At 46.1% G+C, this 15,959-nt stretch overlaps 1 protein-coding gene across 4 annotated transcripts in view; it reads left to right on the forward strand.

Moving 5' to 3' along the window:
- LOC102381587 (synaptotagmin-like protein 2) overlaps nucleotides 1–15,959 on the forward strand; it is a 61,142-nt gene that overhangs the window by 1,191 nt on the left and 43,992 nt on the right. For 2 of the 4 annotated variants that reach the window (XM_025215380.1, XM_025215381.1), the window contains exon 1: nucleotides 44–568. The exons of 1 other annotated variant lie outside the window; for it this stretch is intronic. The gene's annotated coding sequence lies outside the window, so the exon portion shown is untranslated. One more of the 4 variants, XM_025215382.1, reaches the window with a different exon arrangement.

The raw sequence follows: 15,959 nt of genomic DNA on the forward strand, positions 1-15,959 counted from the left end.
GGGACCGCCGCCGCCGCCGCCGCCGCGCAGGTAGGACGGGCCGGGTGGTTTGGGCTGCGCTTGGAAAGGGACCTCGAGTGACTTCGTGTAGTTGGTGTGCGTGGAGGCAAAAGGGATCGGGACTCGTGGTGGGAGAGGTGGTCTCTTTTATCAGACCAACTAGATTTGCCCTTTCTTTCAGTGCAAGCCCGGAAGCTTGTAATTAAAGATTTGGGGCTTTGGTTTGTCTTGTTTTTTTTCTCAAAAATCCAGTTGGTCTCGTGAAAGATATAACTTTACCACGAGTCTGTGTGTAGCGGAGCGTGGAGACCTGCCCATTGCGCTGCCAGTCCGCTAGGGCCTTCCCCTGGGGGTCTCGGCTGCACACTTAATTTTATGGGGGATCTCGGCTACACAACTGATTTTATGAAGACGCGGGATTTCTCCCAGCTTGCTCCTTCGGCCTTTTGGCTAAGGGCAAGCAAGTCTCAGGGCACCTGAGCCCCAAGACATCCAGACCTGGGGCTTGCACGGAGGATAATTGCCGTGGATTTGGGAGTGTCTGAAGCCTCAGGCTGAAATCTGGGAGGTAGGATACTTGCCGGTGGTAATGCCACACGGACTGAATGACTGAGCTCTGCTTAGTCCATGAAATCTGGAACTGACTTGGCCTGAGACACAAAATTAAGAAGTTAAATGGAGGTAGGTTAAGATGGGTCTGACACAGGTGCAGGGGAAGAATGAAAGGCAGCTGGGACGAGGGATCAAGAAAAAGAAAGTGTGTCTGAAGACAGAAGTAAGAGCTTATAAATGCGCTGTCAAAGGACCCGCTGCCCTGCTCGGCTGTAACAGGCTGATGTATGTGGCCCCATTTTGCTCCATGGGGTGTCTGTGCAGGGTGGTGGAACGTGGGACTTGCCTTACGCCAAGGGCCGTCTTGTAGCAGCCTCAAACCTGGGTGCTGCAAAGGTAGTTTCAGGGTTTGGTGTTAGAAGCTGATGAGACAGCCTGCCCGGGTAGGAGAAGTTGAGTAGCACACACAGGGGGGTGTGTGTGTGTGTGTGTGTGTGTGTGTGTGTGTGTGTGTGTGTGTGTGTGTGTGTGTGTGTGTGTGTGTGTGTGTGTGTGTGTGTGTGTGTGTGTGTGAAGTTATGGTCAGCAGCAGGGTCTTGTGTCTGCACACCAGAAGGAAAGGGTCAGGCATTTGTGCCACTTGTTGCCCTGGCAGGCTGCTTTACAAATGCACTTTGGGACAATGTAGTGCAGTGATGAAGCACTCCAGGGTGCCGTTCCTTCCTGTCAGTGTTTTGCTTTGTGGCAGTTGTCTGGCACATTAACCTCTGAGCAGGTTGGCCTCCCTTTACATCAGGGATGCTCAACCTTTGGCTTGCAGCCCCCAGACCCATCCCATCTGGCCTGCTGGGTTCACCACAGGTTGGGAAATGTAGCGGTAGGGGAGTGATGGCCATTAATACAGCCACTATTCCGTATGCCAAATTCCCAAACCCTAAGCTCTGGGCAGTTGGATCAGGGCTGGGTCACACCTTCCCCCTGTGGCTGGATCAGGGCCAGAGCCAGGCCCCCTTTTCCTCCCCACCACCTTAGGACTGGGTTGGGCCATACCTCCTTCCCTGCATGGGGCCAGGCCGTCCCCTGTTCCCCTCCATGCTGCCAGATGGTGTTCAGTGTGCCTGCCTTGAGTCGGGTGGGGACCACCGGTGGGATCCAGCCTGCAGACCGAGTGGCCACTACCTATCCAGCCCGCTGGGGGAAACGGGTTGAGCGTCATTGCTGTCAGTGAACATTAGCGTGCTGTGGGTTGTACCAACTAAAAGTGTGGTGTAACTGTCTAGTGTTATTATTTAAGGTGCTTTTGACTGAGTGACAGGAATACACCATCATGATTATATAATCAGAGACTCACATTGCAGGCTTTGACAGCCTGTTATAAATACACCTCGGTGTGAAATGTGTTTAAGGAAGAGAACTTTAGCATACAAGAAAAGTACAGGTTAGGTCAGATGCAGCTCCCTATAAGGCCATGAACTTCACTGGGATTTAAACAAGGCCCTGTATGCCTTCATACTGTTGCTAAGTCCAAAGGCCATGCCACTAGACAGAAACATTATTGTTATACCTTTGCATTTGATCTATGATGAGGAATTCTTGATTGTAGTAAGAGCCCAGGTATTTGCATTTTCATTCAGAGGAAAAGCTCATTTTGTGATGCATCATCAAGCCCTTTGCAGTCAAGAATGGGACCTGGGAGCAGGGATACAATTCAGAGGCAAGCATGGTCTCTAGGGGAAAAAACCACCATAATTTCTCCAACATTTCTTCTGCTCCCTTTGCATTAGCCTCCCTCCGTCCTGTGTGTTCCTGAGTTATTGTAGCCCCAGTTTATTTACTTCCTTGTTCACGCTCCATTGCTGTGGATAATGCAGTGCAGTCCAGGAGCCAGGTTTGCAGTTAATCGTTCTATGTAAACTATGGCAGTAGATAAGCAATGACAACTGATGGCCATTATTGTTTATTTTGTTAATAATAACAATGTCTTTGTTGTCCTATCAGCAGTGAATATTTTAAAATTAAGATTATATTTAAAATCCAGTTTATATCCCCCATCAGGTTATAGACTATGTTGGACCCTGTCTATAAAAGGGCCAGAGTTTTCAAGGTGGAAATGGGAGGGTGCTGCCTCCGAAACATTGCTTTTTATTGGTCCACAGTGAGAGTTTGAGGATGCATCTTTGAGGAAGGAACAGGATACAGTCATTACAGCCCAGCTTTATCTCAGCTCCAGCCTCATGAAGTTTTTGTGGCTGAGGTAATAGTGTGTCACAGTCAGCACACCAACAGCCCATCTTCCTTCTTTCTGATGTGCCACCCCATAATTTCAGGGGCTCCAGCAGAAGGTAGCTATCAAGAAACCACATTGACGGGGGCCTAGGCACAAAAAGTGGCCCTCCCCTTCACAAATTCCTCAGGGTTTCCCTGGATCTGGGGAGAGACCTGCTGGCTTTGAGGACTGACTCCCTCTCTCTTGGCTTCCCCTTCCTTCGTCCTACACCACCTATGGAAGAGTGTCAGAAATGCCACAAGAAACTCACTGATCTACCTGCTCCAGAATGGCTCTTGTGATTTAAGGGCAAACTGTATTCCCCCTAAGCTAATTGACCATGTCCCTTTAATTAACCTAGAGAACTGAATTAAAAGATTTTTCCATGGTTGGCAAGCAGACAAGCCTTAGACTATACACAGTATGGCACCGCAAGGACAATGTGCTCATTGTGCAGCAGACATGCTTTGATTTCATTTAAAATCAATATTGTTATCTACAATGCAAAAGATTATAGAAAAGCTGGAGCAGTGAGAAATTATCTAAGGAACTTCTTAGCAAAGTCAAAGGGAATAAAAGCCCATGCTGGACGTGTCAACCGGCTGCAAATCTACTGTGAGAGGGAAGAAGGGAACCTTTTGATGGCTGAATCAAAATCAGATAACCTCTTGGAGGTTGAACCTAATGGAACAATTCATCTTTTGAAGGGAGAAAATGGTACAGATGAGGACAACAATTTACTGAAGTCCACTGCCAGGGGATATTGGATTATGCTGACAAATATGCTGCTTGTGTGGTTGAATAAGCGTGCCTCATTTTAGGCTTTTCACGTTGAGCAATTGCACCCTCAGTAACACTTGAGCAATTCTGTTAGTTCAGTTTAATAGTGTGGTGCAGAATAATTTGCAACCTTTTGCAATTCTGCCAACAGTTTGCCCTCCATTATAACCCTGAAACCTTTTGCACTTCTCACCCTTTGGCAGTCCTCTTCTGCTGTCAGTGTAGTGGCATGTCTGTAAACGAGGGACGAATCTGTCTGTGTTTATGGCAGTGATTCTCAACATTATTAGATTCAAGAAAATGCCAGCTTATTTTTCATTCATTTTTTGACCACGGAAAAGTAATCGAGCAGTACTTCCGTTACAAGAACTCAGGTTGTAGAGGGTCACGATGTTTGTGATGCTATGGATTACTTTTTGAAAGTTCTGGGTTTATCTTATGAATCATGCACATGTAACAGTCTTTATACTGTGTGGCATCCCATGGCACCCTTTAAAGGAGTTAAGGCACCCCAGGATGCAGTAGCAGCCTGGTTAAGAATCACTGGCTTATGGACTCCAGACTTACATCTGCTGCCATGTGTGAAGGAGAATCAAAGCCAGTGGAAGTAGGTCCCTTTGGGTAGGGATAGAAGTTACACACAAACTGGTTTAAGTGATCAGAAACTGGTTTAAACCTGTAACAGAACAGAAGTTCAGTGCACATAAACCAGTTTCAAAATGGCTGAAACTGGTTTAAGATAAACCTGGTTGAATGTAGTATCAGACTTAACTGATTTAGGTCAAACTGGTTTATGAAACGTCTGTCCCAGGCCCCTTCCTGGTTCAAGTTAAATCAGAGTCCCCAGCATTTTGCACCCCTGGGTTAAGCTGTGTTGTCTGCTCCGGAGATCCCCTGCCCCTCTGCTCCCTAGCCAGAGCAGCAAGGGCTGGCTCACTGGCTGGCTTACTGTCCCCCCACCCAGGCAAACCTCTGCTGGGGTCTGGGTCTGGAGGGGGGGTTAAACTTCCCTTCCCCCAAGTAAGGAGCTGCCCTGCCTTGCTTACTTAGTGCTAGCTGTCACTGTGGTCTACAAATCCCAGAAACACCTGAAAGCAGGAAAAGGAAGTGATGACCAACCCTGCAGAGTCCTGCTGCTGTGAGTCTGGACTGCAAATCCCAGAGACCTCGGGGGCAGCAGAAAGAGGAAGCGAACACACAGCCCTATGTGGCAGAGAACTGTGCTTCTGCGCCTCCCAGCTTCTGGTTTGAGCTACTGCAGGCATGCGGCTGCATTTCCTAAATAAAAAGTGAATGTCTGTTCATTTGCTAATTGGTTCAGTATTTGCAGCTTAGACTAACCTGCAGAAACTGAATCAATTTAGCCTCGGGCTTTTTGACAGTCTGAACTGAGCCCATGTGTGAAGGGGGCAGCAGTTCCTCTGCTGTCAGATTCCAGTCATTCCATGGCAGTTTTTCCCAGAAGTACTGCATAGGCATGAGGATGGGCTGAACACATGGGCCTGGGTGAATGTCACTGCCAGTCTTATCCCTATTGTCTGATGCAGCTTCTGCAAACTGAAGTGTCTTTGAGGAGAGGTTTGAGATGGCTGTTGTGAAGACCACATATAAGCATAGTTCCTTATAGACACATGAATGCCGGACCCAGAGCCTCTCCCAACTCCCCCTACTGCAGAGAGGCTGTTCCTAAAGTGGCCAAACCCCTCTCTCTGAACTTGTAGTGGGGTGTCTTTCTCTTCATGCTTCTCCAGGGAAGGGGGACTGTAACCTCATGCAGTATGCAGTGTAGTTTTGCGCTGCAGTATTAAGTCAGTAGAGTTGCAGTGGGTGTAACAGAGGGCAAAATCTTGGCCTTTACTATTCAAATAAAAAGTCTGAAAGGACAAACTTGTTTCGTAGTTGGTAGGGTCAGAAGGGACCTGAGGAGATCATCTAGTCCGACCCCCTGCCGTGGCAGGAAGGAGTACTGGGGTCAAACGACCCTGGCCAGATGTTTGTCCAGCCTTTTTTTAAAGACCCCCAGGGTAGGAGCCAGCACCACTTCTTTTGGAAGTTGGTTCCAGGTCCTAGCTGCCCTGACAGTGAAATAGCGCCTCCTAATGTCTGGCCTGAAACTACCCTCTGCTAGCTTGTGTTCATTGTTTCTTGTAACTCCCGGGGGTGCTTGGGGGAACAAAGACTCTCCCAATGCCTGCTGGTCTCCCTTGACTAGTTTGTAGACTGCCACTAGATCCCTTCTCAGCCTTCTTTTTTGGAGGCTGAACAAGTTCAGTTTCCCTCAGCCTCTCCTCGTAGGGCCTGCCCTGCTGCCCCCTGATCATGTGGGTGGCCCTCCTCTGGACCCTCTCAATGCTGTCCACATCCCTCCTGAAGTGCGGCGCCCAGAACTGCATGCAGTACTCCAACTGCGGCCTGACCAGTGCTGCATAGGAGGGGAGGATCACCTCCTTGGACCTGCTCGAGATGCATCTGTGGATGCACGACAAGGTATGTTTGGCCTTCCTGGCCGCGTCCCCACTTTGTCAGCCCATGTTCATTGTGGCATGAATGATGACACCAAGATCCTTTTCTGTCTCGACACTGGCGAGAAGGGAGTTCCCCAGCCTGTAGGTACACTGCTGGTTCTTCCTCCCTAGGTGCATTACCCTGTACTTGTCAGTGTTGAACCCCATCCTGTTCTCTTTGGCCCACCCCTGTAACCTGTCTAGATCCGCTTGCAGCCTGTTCCTACTAGCGTACCCACTTCACCCCACATCTTAGTGTCATCTGTGAATTTGAACAGCATGCTTTCTACCCCCTCACCCAAGTCACTGATGAAGATGTTGAATAGTGCGGGCCTGAGGACCAAGCCCTGGGGAACCCCACTGCCCACATCCCTCCAGGTCGAATGTTCAGCTTGAACATTCAGCAATACTGGATCTTTGTTCAATAGTACATGCAAATCTGTTCTTCTGATCTGAAATATCTCCCCCTCACCTCTCTGAAAGATTAATTTTCATCCACAGGTGAAAGGAACACCTAGTTGATATAGAAAAGTTGAACTAGTTATTTAACTTAAATTAGTTTTTAAACTGATTTACTTAAATGCAAACCTTGTTTGAACTTTCGGTTTTGCTTCACCCAACATGTTAACTGGCTTTTCATAAGTGTTGCATTTCAGGCTGTGCACAGACATTGCAGTTGTCCCAGGACAAAGTGCAGTCATCCCTACTTCCATATCCCTTGTCCTGGGACAAACCCTAAAAAGTTTAATGGGATAAAAAGTGCTAAGTTTGTCCCAGGGCATCACAAAGTGCATCTAATTGACTGTCTAAAGATTGTATAATTAAATCAAGGGCAGAAAAGCAGCAGTGCATTCAGCCATTCCCTAAGCCCTGATTGGACGGGCAATATCCCAGGACTTTTCTGTTCTGGAACAAAGGTACAACTGGTCCTGGGACAAATGCAATGTCTGTTCCTAGCCTTAATCTCTATTTTAGCATGCAATACAGTCTTCCCTTTTCCTGTAGTGCTAATAACCACCCCTCCTCTAATCATTGGAGTTATTGTATCTTACTTCATTGGATGGACTCTATAGTTTGAGAACCTTTGACATAACTGGACATTATGCACTGAAAGGAAGGAATGGGACTTAATATTTTATTTTATTTTTTTTCCTGATCTGCACTAAGAAGCACTGTTCAAAATACCTCTCTTAGTTACAAGTACCACCCAGCCTTCAGATCTAACAAATTCATTACTGAGTCTGTGTTTCTTTTGGAAAGTTGTATTAAACCTGAGAAAAGGTGCCTAAACAGAGCTGACTTGTTCAAAAATATTCTCAAATCTGAATTTGTTTTCTCATGGAAGGATGTCTGCTGGGAAAGGGTGTGACCACAGCTAATGGAATTACTCTATTTGAAGTTTCTTTTCAGTGCGTCCTAACTCTGGGACTTGCAGGATGATAAACTGAAGTGGAACAGCTTGCTCACCGCCTGCTACTGTGTATGCTAAATACTGCGGTAAACTGGACCGGGTCTGGACCAGATCCCAGAACTGAACACTCCTGTCAAGAGTTAAAAATTCCACATCAGATCTGGAGTTGGACTTTATAGTTGGCCTTTTTCACAATTAGAGGCTGAACTACAACTCTGGATATGAGACATCAACAGGGACATCTAGATCCAGATCTGGTACTAAATATTGCAGCTCAGTACTGCGGTGGAAATGTCTTGTAGTGCTTCTTTTAGGTGCTAAAAGGAGCCTCTCAAATATACTTTATTCATGTAATGATATTCTGTATCTTGCTATTTTGGTGTCCCCCCACTTACATTGTTGAGTTATTTGTATCAGAAATAAGGAATTATGAAAATGAGTCAACAGAAAGAGTTATTGGCACCAAAGGAAACCCAGCAGCACTCTTAAGTTTTCTACATGAATAACTTTTGTGTCCCTTGGGTCAGTGCAGCCCATTGTGTCCCACATTTTAGGCCTCTGCAGGATGAGAGGCTGAAAGGAAACAGTTCCTATGTTGCCTAGCCTTGTCTGAGCTCCTGTATAGCTGCAGGAGATTTGGGATTTAAATTTTTTATAACAACAAAGGCTTCCATCCTGGGGCTCTGCACTGAATTCTGATTTCACTTGTAAAAGAATTTGGACCAATGAGATCTCAATGCACAACAATGGGGTGGTTATTTAGTGACAAAGGCTTACCTTATTGGGTGGTTTTAATGCCATGGTTGAGCTGACCTGATACCTGATTGTCAGATGGTACTTATGAGCTCAAGGTTACTGGGACATAGCAAGTGAGGCCTGGGAAGGTCCTGATGATGTGTCACACTAGGGGCAAATGTGGAGAAACCTCTGTGGGTGGGAAGTGAAGACTGCGTGTGTCGGAGTCAAGGGAAAGCTAAATGTTCTAGCGAGCAGTTGCCATTCCCCAGACCCTCCCATCCTATACAGAATACATTTCTAACTTACCTCATCATGTGATTAATGTTGTCTATTCAAAGGTTGCACAGCAAAAGCAGAGTACAGGCCATTACCCAGAAAATGAGTGTTGGGCATAGATAGGATGGGACAAGTCCAAAATACCAGGGTGTGATTTGATTTGCTTGAATACGTATTTTCCTCTTGTGGGAGGTACAATTTCAGTGCTGTACTTCTTGTCCCACTGCAGATATTTTCCTAGCTCTTTTTTGGGTATAAAGTTTTTCAGGTTTCTCTATCACAAGCAGCTTAGAACAGTGTTTCTCAACCCATGGGTGGTGACCCAAAAGCGGTCCACTTTTGAATAGGAGAATATATGAAGGGGTCGCAAACAAACTTAAAAAATGGATTCTCCTTTAAAAGAGAAAAACGTGGGAAACCATGGCTTTCCCCTCGCAGGCTGGCAGAGTTCCTGCCTGCAAGGGACTAGTTCGGGCCCTCCTGTGCCCCACACACTGTGGGGCTGGGGCTTGGGGGCGGGGGGCAGTGGGTTGGGAGTGAGGGGCACTGGGTTGGGACTGGCCATTGATGTTTACAAGTGGGTCCTGGTGCAAAAGAGGTTGCCTTGGAAGACAGTTTAAAGGGCACTTTCCACCTCCTAATGAACACACAAAACAGGACTTTCAGTACTACAGACCATCACTCCCTGTGCATATCCTCAATGCGTTTCCTCCCTTGGTGGAGAGCAGCATTGTAAACTTGTGGACAGCACGATGTTTCCAAAATAGAAATGTCATCAGAATAGAACTGAGCCTTGATTGGGTGGGCAGGTCAAAGATGGTTGTTAGTCAGGAGAGGGCATTGAAACCCTAGTACAAATCAACTGCAGGGATAGGGGGAGCAATTCTGAAATCCCTGTTTATTTGGGATATAAATCCTAATTCTCTGCCAAGCAAGGGAGCTGTCTTGATGTGAGCAGCATTCGCACACAAAACTGCCAGTACCCCTTAACCCTCACTGAAATCTCCTCTTCCAGCCTAATCTTTGGCCTTTGCATCTTCAAAGGTTTTTACCTGGAGACCTGAATGGAGGCAGAGCCCTGTAACAAAAGGGGGTGATGACAATATTAGTGATTTCTTTAAAGCGCTGGCATCAGCTGCTGCAGCTGGGACACTGCCATACATATTAAATGGGATATTAGAGGTTTGCTCAGTTTCCAATGGGCTGCACTTGTTTCTTTGTGTGTTAACAATACCCATGATTACAATGAACTGCGTCCTGTGCAAATCTTCCCCACCTCTGAAATAAACAGCCCTCTCAAATATTTAAACTAAAGCAGCTGTTTAACAGTTTGTGAACAGTAACTGGAATTTGCTTATTGACCTTTTGGACCCTGAGTCACTTTAGGCAATTTTTTCCGCTAACAGCTGGTTTTGGAGGTGATGGTGTCTGTAAAATAATGATTGGCATAGAGAAAGTCTGTCTGTTTATTTTAACCCAGTAAGGCCTGCTTAGTTATTTTTTTATGCTGTAGGAACAAGAACTTGTTGAAATTAAAGGGCAACAAATATAAAATGGATAGAAGGGAATATATTTTTATCTACTATAAAATTAACTTATGGGACCCACTGCCACAAAATATTGTTGATGGAAAGAATTTGTAGAATTTAGTAAAGCATCACACAACTACATATATACAATTACATGAGGCAGGACACATGTTTATAAGGGATAAATCATCATACTTCATTAATGACATGAGACAAATAGTGATTGACAGGGGTTAAAAAGAAGTTTCTTCCAAGAGCAGGTTTTTCCCCCCCATTAGTGTTTCTTAGAGTTTTTTCTATAGTACCTGGTACAAGTCCAATCCAATTAGTCTCATCCAACTTGCAATATCTCTGTTCCTAAGAGCATCTCAATACCATTTAGATCAAAGAACTTCTTTATGTAAAGTTATTAAGGGGTGAAGAAGTAGGAGAATTTTGTAATAGTGTGGCTGGAACGCTCCATTATAGCAAGAAGTATTAGACTGTGTGCCAATACTGAAACTGCAACTCCGTCCCAGGTCATGCTCACATCTAGTTAAGTGATGCTTTTCGTACTGGAACAAGAACATTTGTCAGAATGAAAAGCCATTGATCTGGCCAGAGCTGCATTCTTCCACGGCTACCTCATGGTGTGTTCCAGACCAGCATTCTCCCATTGTTACCGGTAAAGGCTATTCATTCAGCACTGTGCTTGGGATGGGAATGACAAACTGGGCCGTGTACAACTCCTGCAGTATACAGGAGGCCAAATACAGTCTGTGACAGGTTGATCTGAACAAATTACTTTCCTGCCGGATTTCCATTCCGAGATGGGCAAACCTGAACAATCAAATACTTCGTAGAAGCAATTCGGGGAGGTGAGAGCCTCATGGCTAGGCTTTGATCCCTAGCAGGAAAGGTACAGCTATAGAGAAGACATTCTCATGGCAGACTGTCGTGGAAAACTAGCCAGCTGCTGCTATTTAAAGTTATTCCGTATCAAATCAGGTGCTCCTTGTCCAAGGTTGTTTTCTGAAAAGTTCAGTCACCTGGGTTTTTTCTTATAAATATTGGACCTTATATGCTTCTGCTGTGGAGCAGTGTTAAGTCAGGTGGGACTCCATACCAATCACTGTGGGTACTCTGCTGTAAAACTAAGATAAGGGGGAGGAGAATGGTGTTCATTGTGTTTAATTCATCAGCTTCTCAGAAAACTATTATTTTTAATAGAAGAACAGCTTGAAACCCTCTGGGTCAAGCTCTGGGGGAGGCGCAGCGAGAGAGACCAGACTGTAGGTGTATACTACAGGCTGCCTAACCAAGGGGAGGAACTTTATCTAGTGTTCGCCCATGAGCTAACAGAGGCTACGTGTGCATGGGACACAGTTGTCATGGGTGACTTCAACTACCCAGACATCTCCTTGGAGGACTACTCAGCCAGCTCGGATCAATCACAATCCTTCCTGACTAGCACCAAAGTGGTTTTTTTGACTCAGGAGGTGCACAGGCCAACTAGAAGCAATGCAGTTCTTGACCTGGTCCTGCCCAAAGGGGATGACCTGTTGACCAACTTAAACATAGAGGTCAGCCTAGGTGATAGTGACCATGAAATCATCATGTTCATGGTCCGTCGCAAGGCTGAAAAAACAGATACCAAGCTCAAAGTCTTAGACTTCAAAAACGCAAATTTTAACAAGCTCAGATCACTAGTAGAGAATGCCCTGAGAGACCAAGGACCACAGGTAAAGGGAGCATGAGAAGAATGGTCGTTCCTTAAGGATACAATCCTTAAGGCTCAGAGAAAATCTATACCCTTACGGAGAAAAAGTAGCAGAAGGGTCAAAACCCCCTCTTGGCTAAACAGGGAAGTTGCAGCCCTCCTACAGAAAAAGAAAGATGGTACAAACAATGGAAGCTTGGCACATCCTCTAAGGAAGACTACTTGACCATGGCCCACACTTGTAAAAACCAAATTAGGCAAGCTAAGGCAGAAACTGAACTAAAACTAGCTACAAGAATCAAGGCCAACAAGAAGTCCTTCTTTAGCTACATAGGGAGTAAAAGGAAAACTAATGGGAGTGTAGGGCCGTTGTTCAATGCCTCAGGATACCTGGTCACAACCACTTAGGAAAAAACGGAACTCCTAAATGACTACTTTGCCTCGGTCTTTCACAAGACCAAGGGGAACAACATGCCAGGTAGGGCACAGAACGAGCAGGATGAGTTTGACACCATTCCCACCATTGCCATAGAACTGGTGTATCAATTAAAGAAATTAGTTGTATATAAATCAGCAGGACCAGATGAACTCCACCCAAGAGTGCTGCAAGAGTTGGCCAAAGTAATTGCAGAGCCCCTGGCAAAGGTCTTTCAAAAATCATGGGCCTCTGGAGAAATCCAAGAGGACTGGAAGAGGGCCAGTGTTGTGCCCATCTTCAAGAACGGGAAGCGCGAAGACCCGGGAAACCACAGGCCAATCAGCTTAACTTCTATTCCAGGGAAAATCCTAGAAACATTCATCAAAGAGGCTGTGTGTGTCAAACTTGCAGAAGGCATGATACTGAATGACATCCAGCATGGGGCTTTGTTGCAGGCAGGCCTTGTCTGACCAACTTCATTTCTTTCTGTGATCAGGTGACTTGTCACCTGGACGAGAGAAAAGCAGTTGATATCATATACCTTGACTTCCAGAAAGCCTTTGACCTGGTATCCTACGAGGTACTGATCAGAAAACTGGAAGATATTGGGCTCAACTGTGGGACCGTCAGGTGGGTGTGAAACTGGTTGCGGGGTAGGACACAGAGAGTCCAAATAAATAGATGGGTGTTGTCCTGGCGAGATGTGGGCAGCGGCGTACCCTAGGGGTCAGTACTCTGCCCAGTGCTGTTCAATATCTTCATCAACGACCTGGATGAGGGGGGTGAAAAGCCCACTGGCCAAGTTTATGGACGACACCAAGATATGGGGTTGTGTGGACACACCCGCAGATAGGCTGCAGATACAAGCAGACCTAGGCAGGCTGGCATGTTGAGCAGAACGTAACCAGGTGAGGTTCAATGTAGAGAAATGCAAAGTGCTGCATCTGGGAAGGAAGAAACCCCAGCACACCTACAGGCTGGGCATCGCTAACTTAACCAGCACTACAAGTGAAAGGGATCGGGGGGTAACAATAGACCCCAGCATGAATATGAGCCGGCAATGTGACGCAGTAGCCTCTAGGGCCAATAAAACTCTGGCATTCATTAATTGATGCATCTCCAGTAAATCCAAAGAAGTGATTCTCCCGCTTTACTCAACATTGGTGTGGCCGCAGCTGGAGTTTTGCATATAGTTCTGGGCGCCTTATTTCAACAAGGATGTGCTAAAGCTCGAGAGGGTCCAGAGAAGGGCCACCCGCATGATCAAGGACTTGCATGGCAAGCCATACGAGGAGAGGCCGAGGGATCTCGGACTCTTCAGCCTAAAGAAAAGGCTGAGAGGGGACCTGATTGCAGCTTACTGCTATATCAGAGGCGTACATCAGGGGCTCGGTGAACAACTGTTCACTAGGGCACCCTGGGGGAAAACTAGAAACAATGGCCACAAACTCCTGGAAGATAGTTTCAGGCTGAACATTAGGAAAAACTTCTTTACAACCAGGGTGTCCAGACTATGGGACAAGCTCCCCCCAGAGGTGGTGCACTCATCTACCCTAGAGGTCTTCAAGAGAGGACTGGACAGTCACCTGGCTGGGGTCGTCTGACCCCAGATGTCTTTCCTGCTCATGCAGGGGGTGGACCCGATGATCCTTGGGGTCCCTTCCAGCCCTATGATTCATCCTCCATCCCCTAATCTAGAACCACTCTTTATTCACAAAGGATAAGATAGTTCCATAGCCGGAGGGTGGATGAGTGCTCTAAGAACAGCCAAACTCGGCATCTGACGTTCGATACACTGATAGCACTTCCTATCACTTGCTAATTTGACTTTTTTTTAAATGACCCTGGTGTGTATAGCTTTGACCTTTGCTGGCTCTGTAGCTGTGCCATCGCAGTTCTGTGCCAGAAGTGTCCTGGGATTAATGATGGTCTAAGCACCAGTGTAGAGAGAGCTGGAACATTTTTACCACCTGTTTACCCATGCAGGATAGAGCAGGTGTAGTTGCTCTCCTGCTACATTCTGCCGCAATACATGGACTGAGGTTTCTAGTCCTTGCACTCTGAGTTGCACTGTTCCTCTTCAGCGGCTTCAACCTAAGCATGTTCAAGTAGGTAAGTGCCACAAAGCATATACGTTTTTAGCAGTAATTCTCACTTCTTTCTTGTTTTATCTTTTCTCCATGTAAAATTAGATGATGAAAAAGGCACGTTATGGGATATGGGGGTACATGAAAATGTGACAAAATGGCCTTTGCATTTTAACATTGTTGGTCTTAGCTCTAGATCACATCATAGCTTTTTTTTTCCTCCCCATATACAATTTGTTCTTCATTTCCAGAAGCAGCCACCACATTTTTTATCCCTTGGATTGCAGGTAGGGATGCTCTGGCTGAAATTCTTCCTCATGCGGCTCAAGATCCAACTCATGTTTAAAAACACTCTAAAAACATCTGCTGCATTGGTATAACTACCACATTTCCCTCCCCTACCAGTAGTGTCCTTGTTCCCTCACACAATCGTGCCAGTTTTGATACAACAGCTTTCTTCTTTGCAGTCATGCCACCCATAGTGCCTTCTGTCTCCTCTCCTCGTGCTGTCTTCCTTTCAGTTTTCAGTCTTCTCGGAAGTTCTCCGTACTCAGCGCTCCCACTCATCCTCTCTGCCGGTTTCGTTCCTTCTCCGTCTGCTGCTGTTTGGGTCTGTTCTTTCCAGTTCATTTTAATACACCGCTTTTCATACAAAAGGTATAGAAAACCAAACAACAACAACAAGAACAGTCTGAAAAAATAAGGTGGGCAACAAAGTTGTCGGGGACTGGAGCTTAGACTCCTCTCTGGACTTCTAGCCAATGGCCTGTTTATAAGCATATCATCCCTACAGGCTTCTTCATCATCAATTAAACACATTATTCCTACAGAGCCCTTTTGGGGAGCATGATTCTGTGACAGGAGCGAAGGGAGGATGGTCTGTGTGGGTTAGGGAAGAGCTCAAGAGTCAACCTTGCTAGTGTCTCAAGTCTCAAAATTCGCTGCTGTCCTGGCTGCCTTTGGTTCGTCTGTGATTGTTCCCATGTTTTAAAAGCTCAGGACTGTCTCTGGTGAGAACTTTTCCAAGGCAGCCCAGCACAGCCTGGAGTAGCCTGCTTGATGGCTTCACCTGGGACTCCTGTGAAGGCATCAGTAGGCTTCTTGTCAAAGGCTGTTTTCTGAAAAGCTCAGTTGCTTGGACAGACAAGGTTCCTTGGGTGAATTTGATATCTTTTATTAGACCAACCCAAATGGTTGGAGAATGGTTATTAAGCACGCTTTCGGGTTCAAAAACCCTTCGTCAGGCTAAGGAAGCTAAAGCAGTTGGTGTGTGCTCTTCCTGGATGGAATGAAAACAGTTACTTGGGGTTTTTCTTATGAATATTGGACCTCATGCTCCTGCGTTGGAGTGGCGTTAGGTCAAGTAGGACTCATGACTCATATGAAATCTTTGAACAGAGAGGGTCAGGTTCTCTGCCAGTGTAATTTTGCTAAAGTCAGCCACAAAATTCAGCTCAGGATCTTTAAAAATAATCACAGGTAGAGCCGTTAAGAATTTTTTTCTCTGTCAACCAGCATGGAACCTGGACAGGTTCTCTGTGAAACTCCCTTCTCTAGACCGGAAACCCTGCATGGAAGTTGATGGGAGTTTTATCATTAACTTCAGTGGGCTCTGATGGGCCCTCACTTGGAGCGAATACCCAGTTGAATACCTTTTTATGTCAACGCAAGGCTTCCTATTGACATTCATGGGCATCAT

The sequence above is a fragment of the Alligator sinensis genome, unplaced genomic scaffold (genome assembly GCF_000455745.1).
Source record: "Alligator sinensis unplaced genomic scaffold, ASM45574v1 scaffold646_1, whole genome shotgun sequence".
Lineage (NCBI taxonomy): Eukaryota > Metazoa > Chordata > Crocodylia > Alligatoridae > Alligator > Alligator sinensis.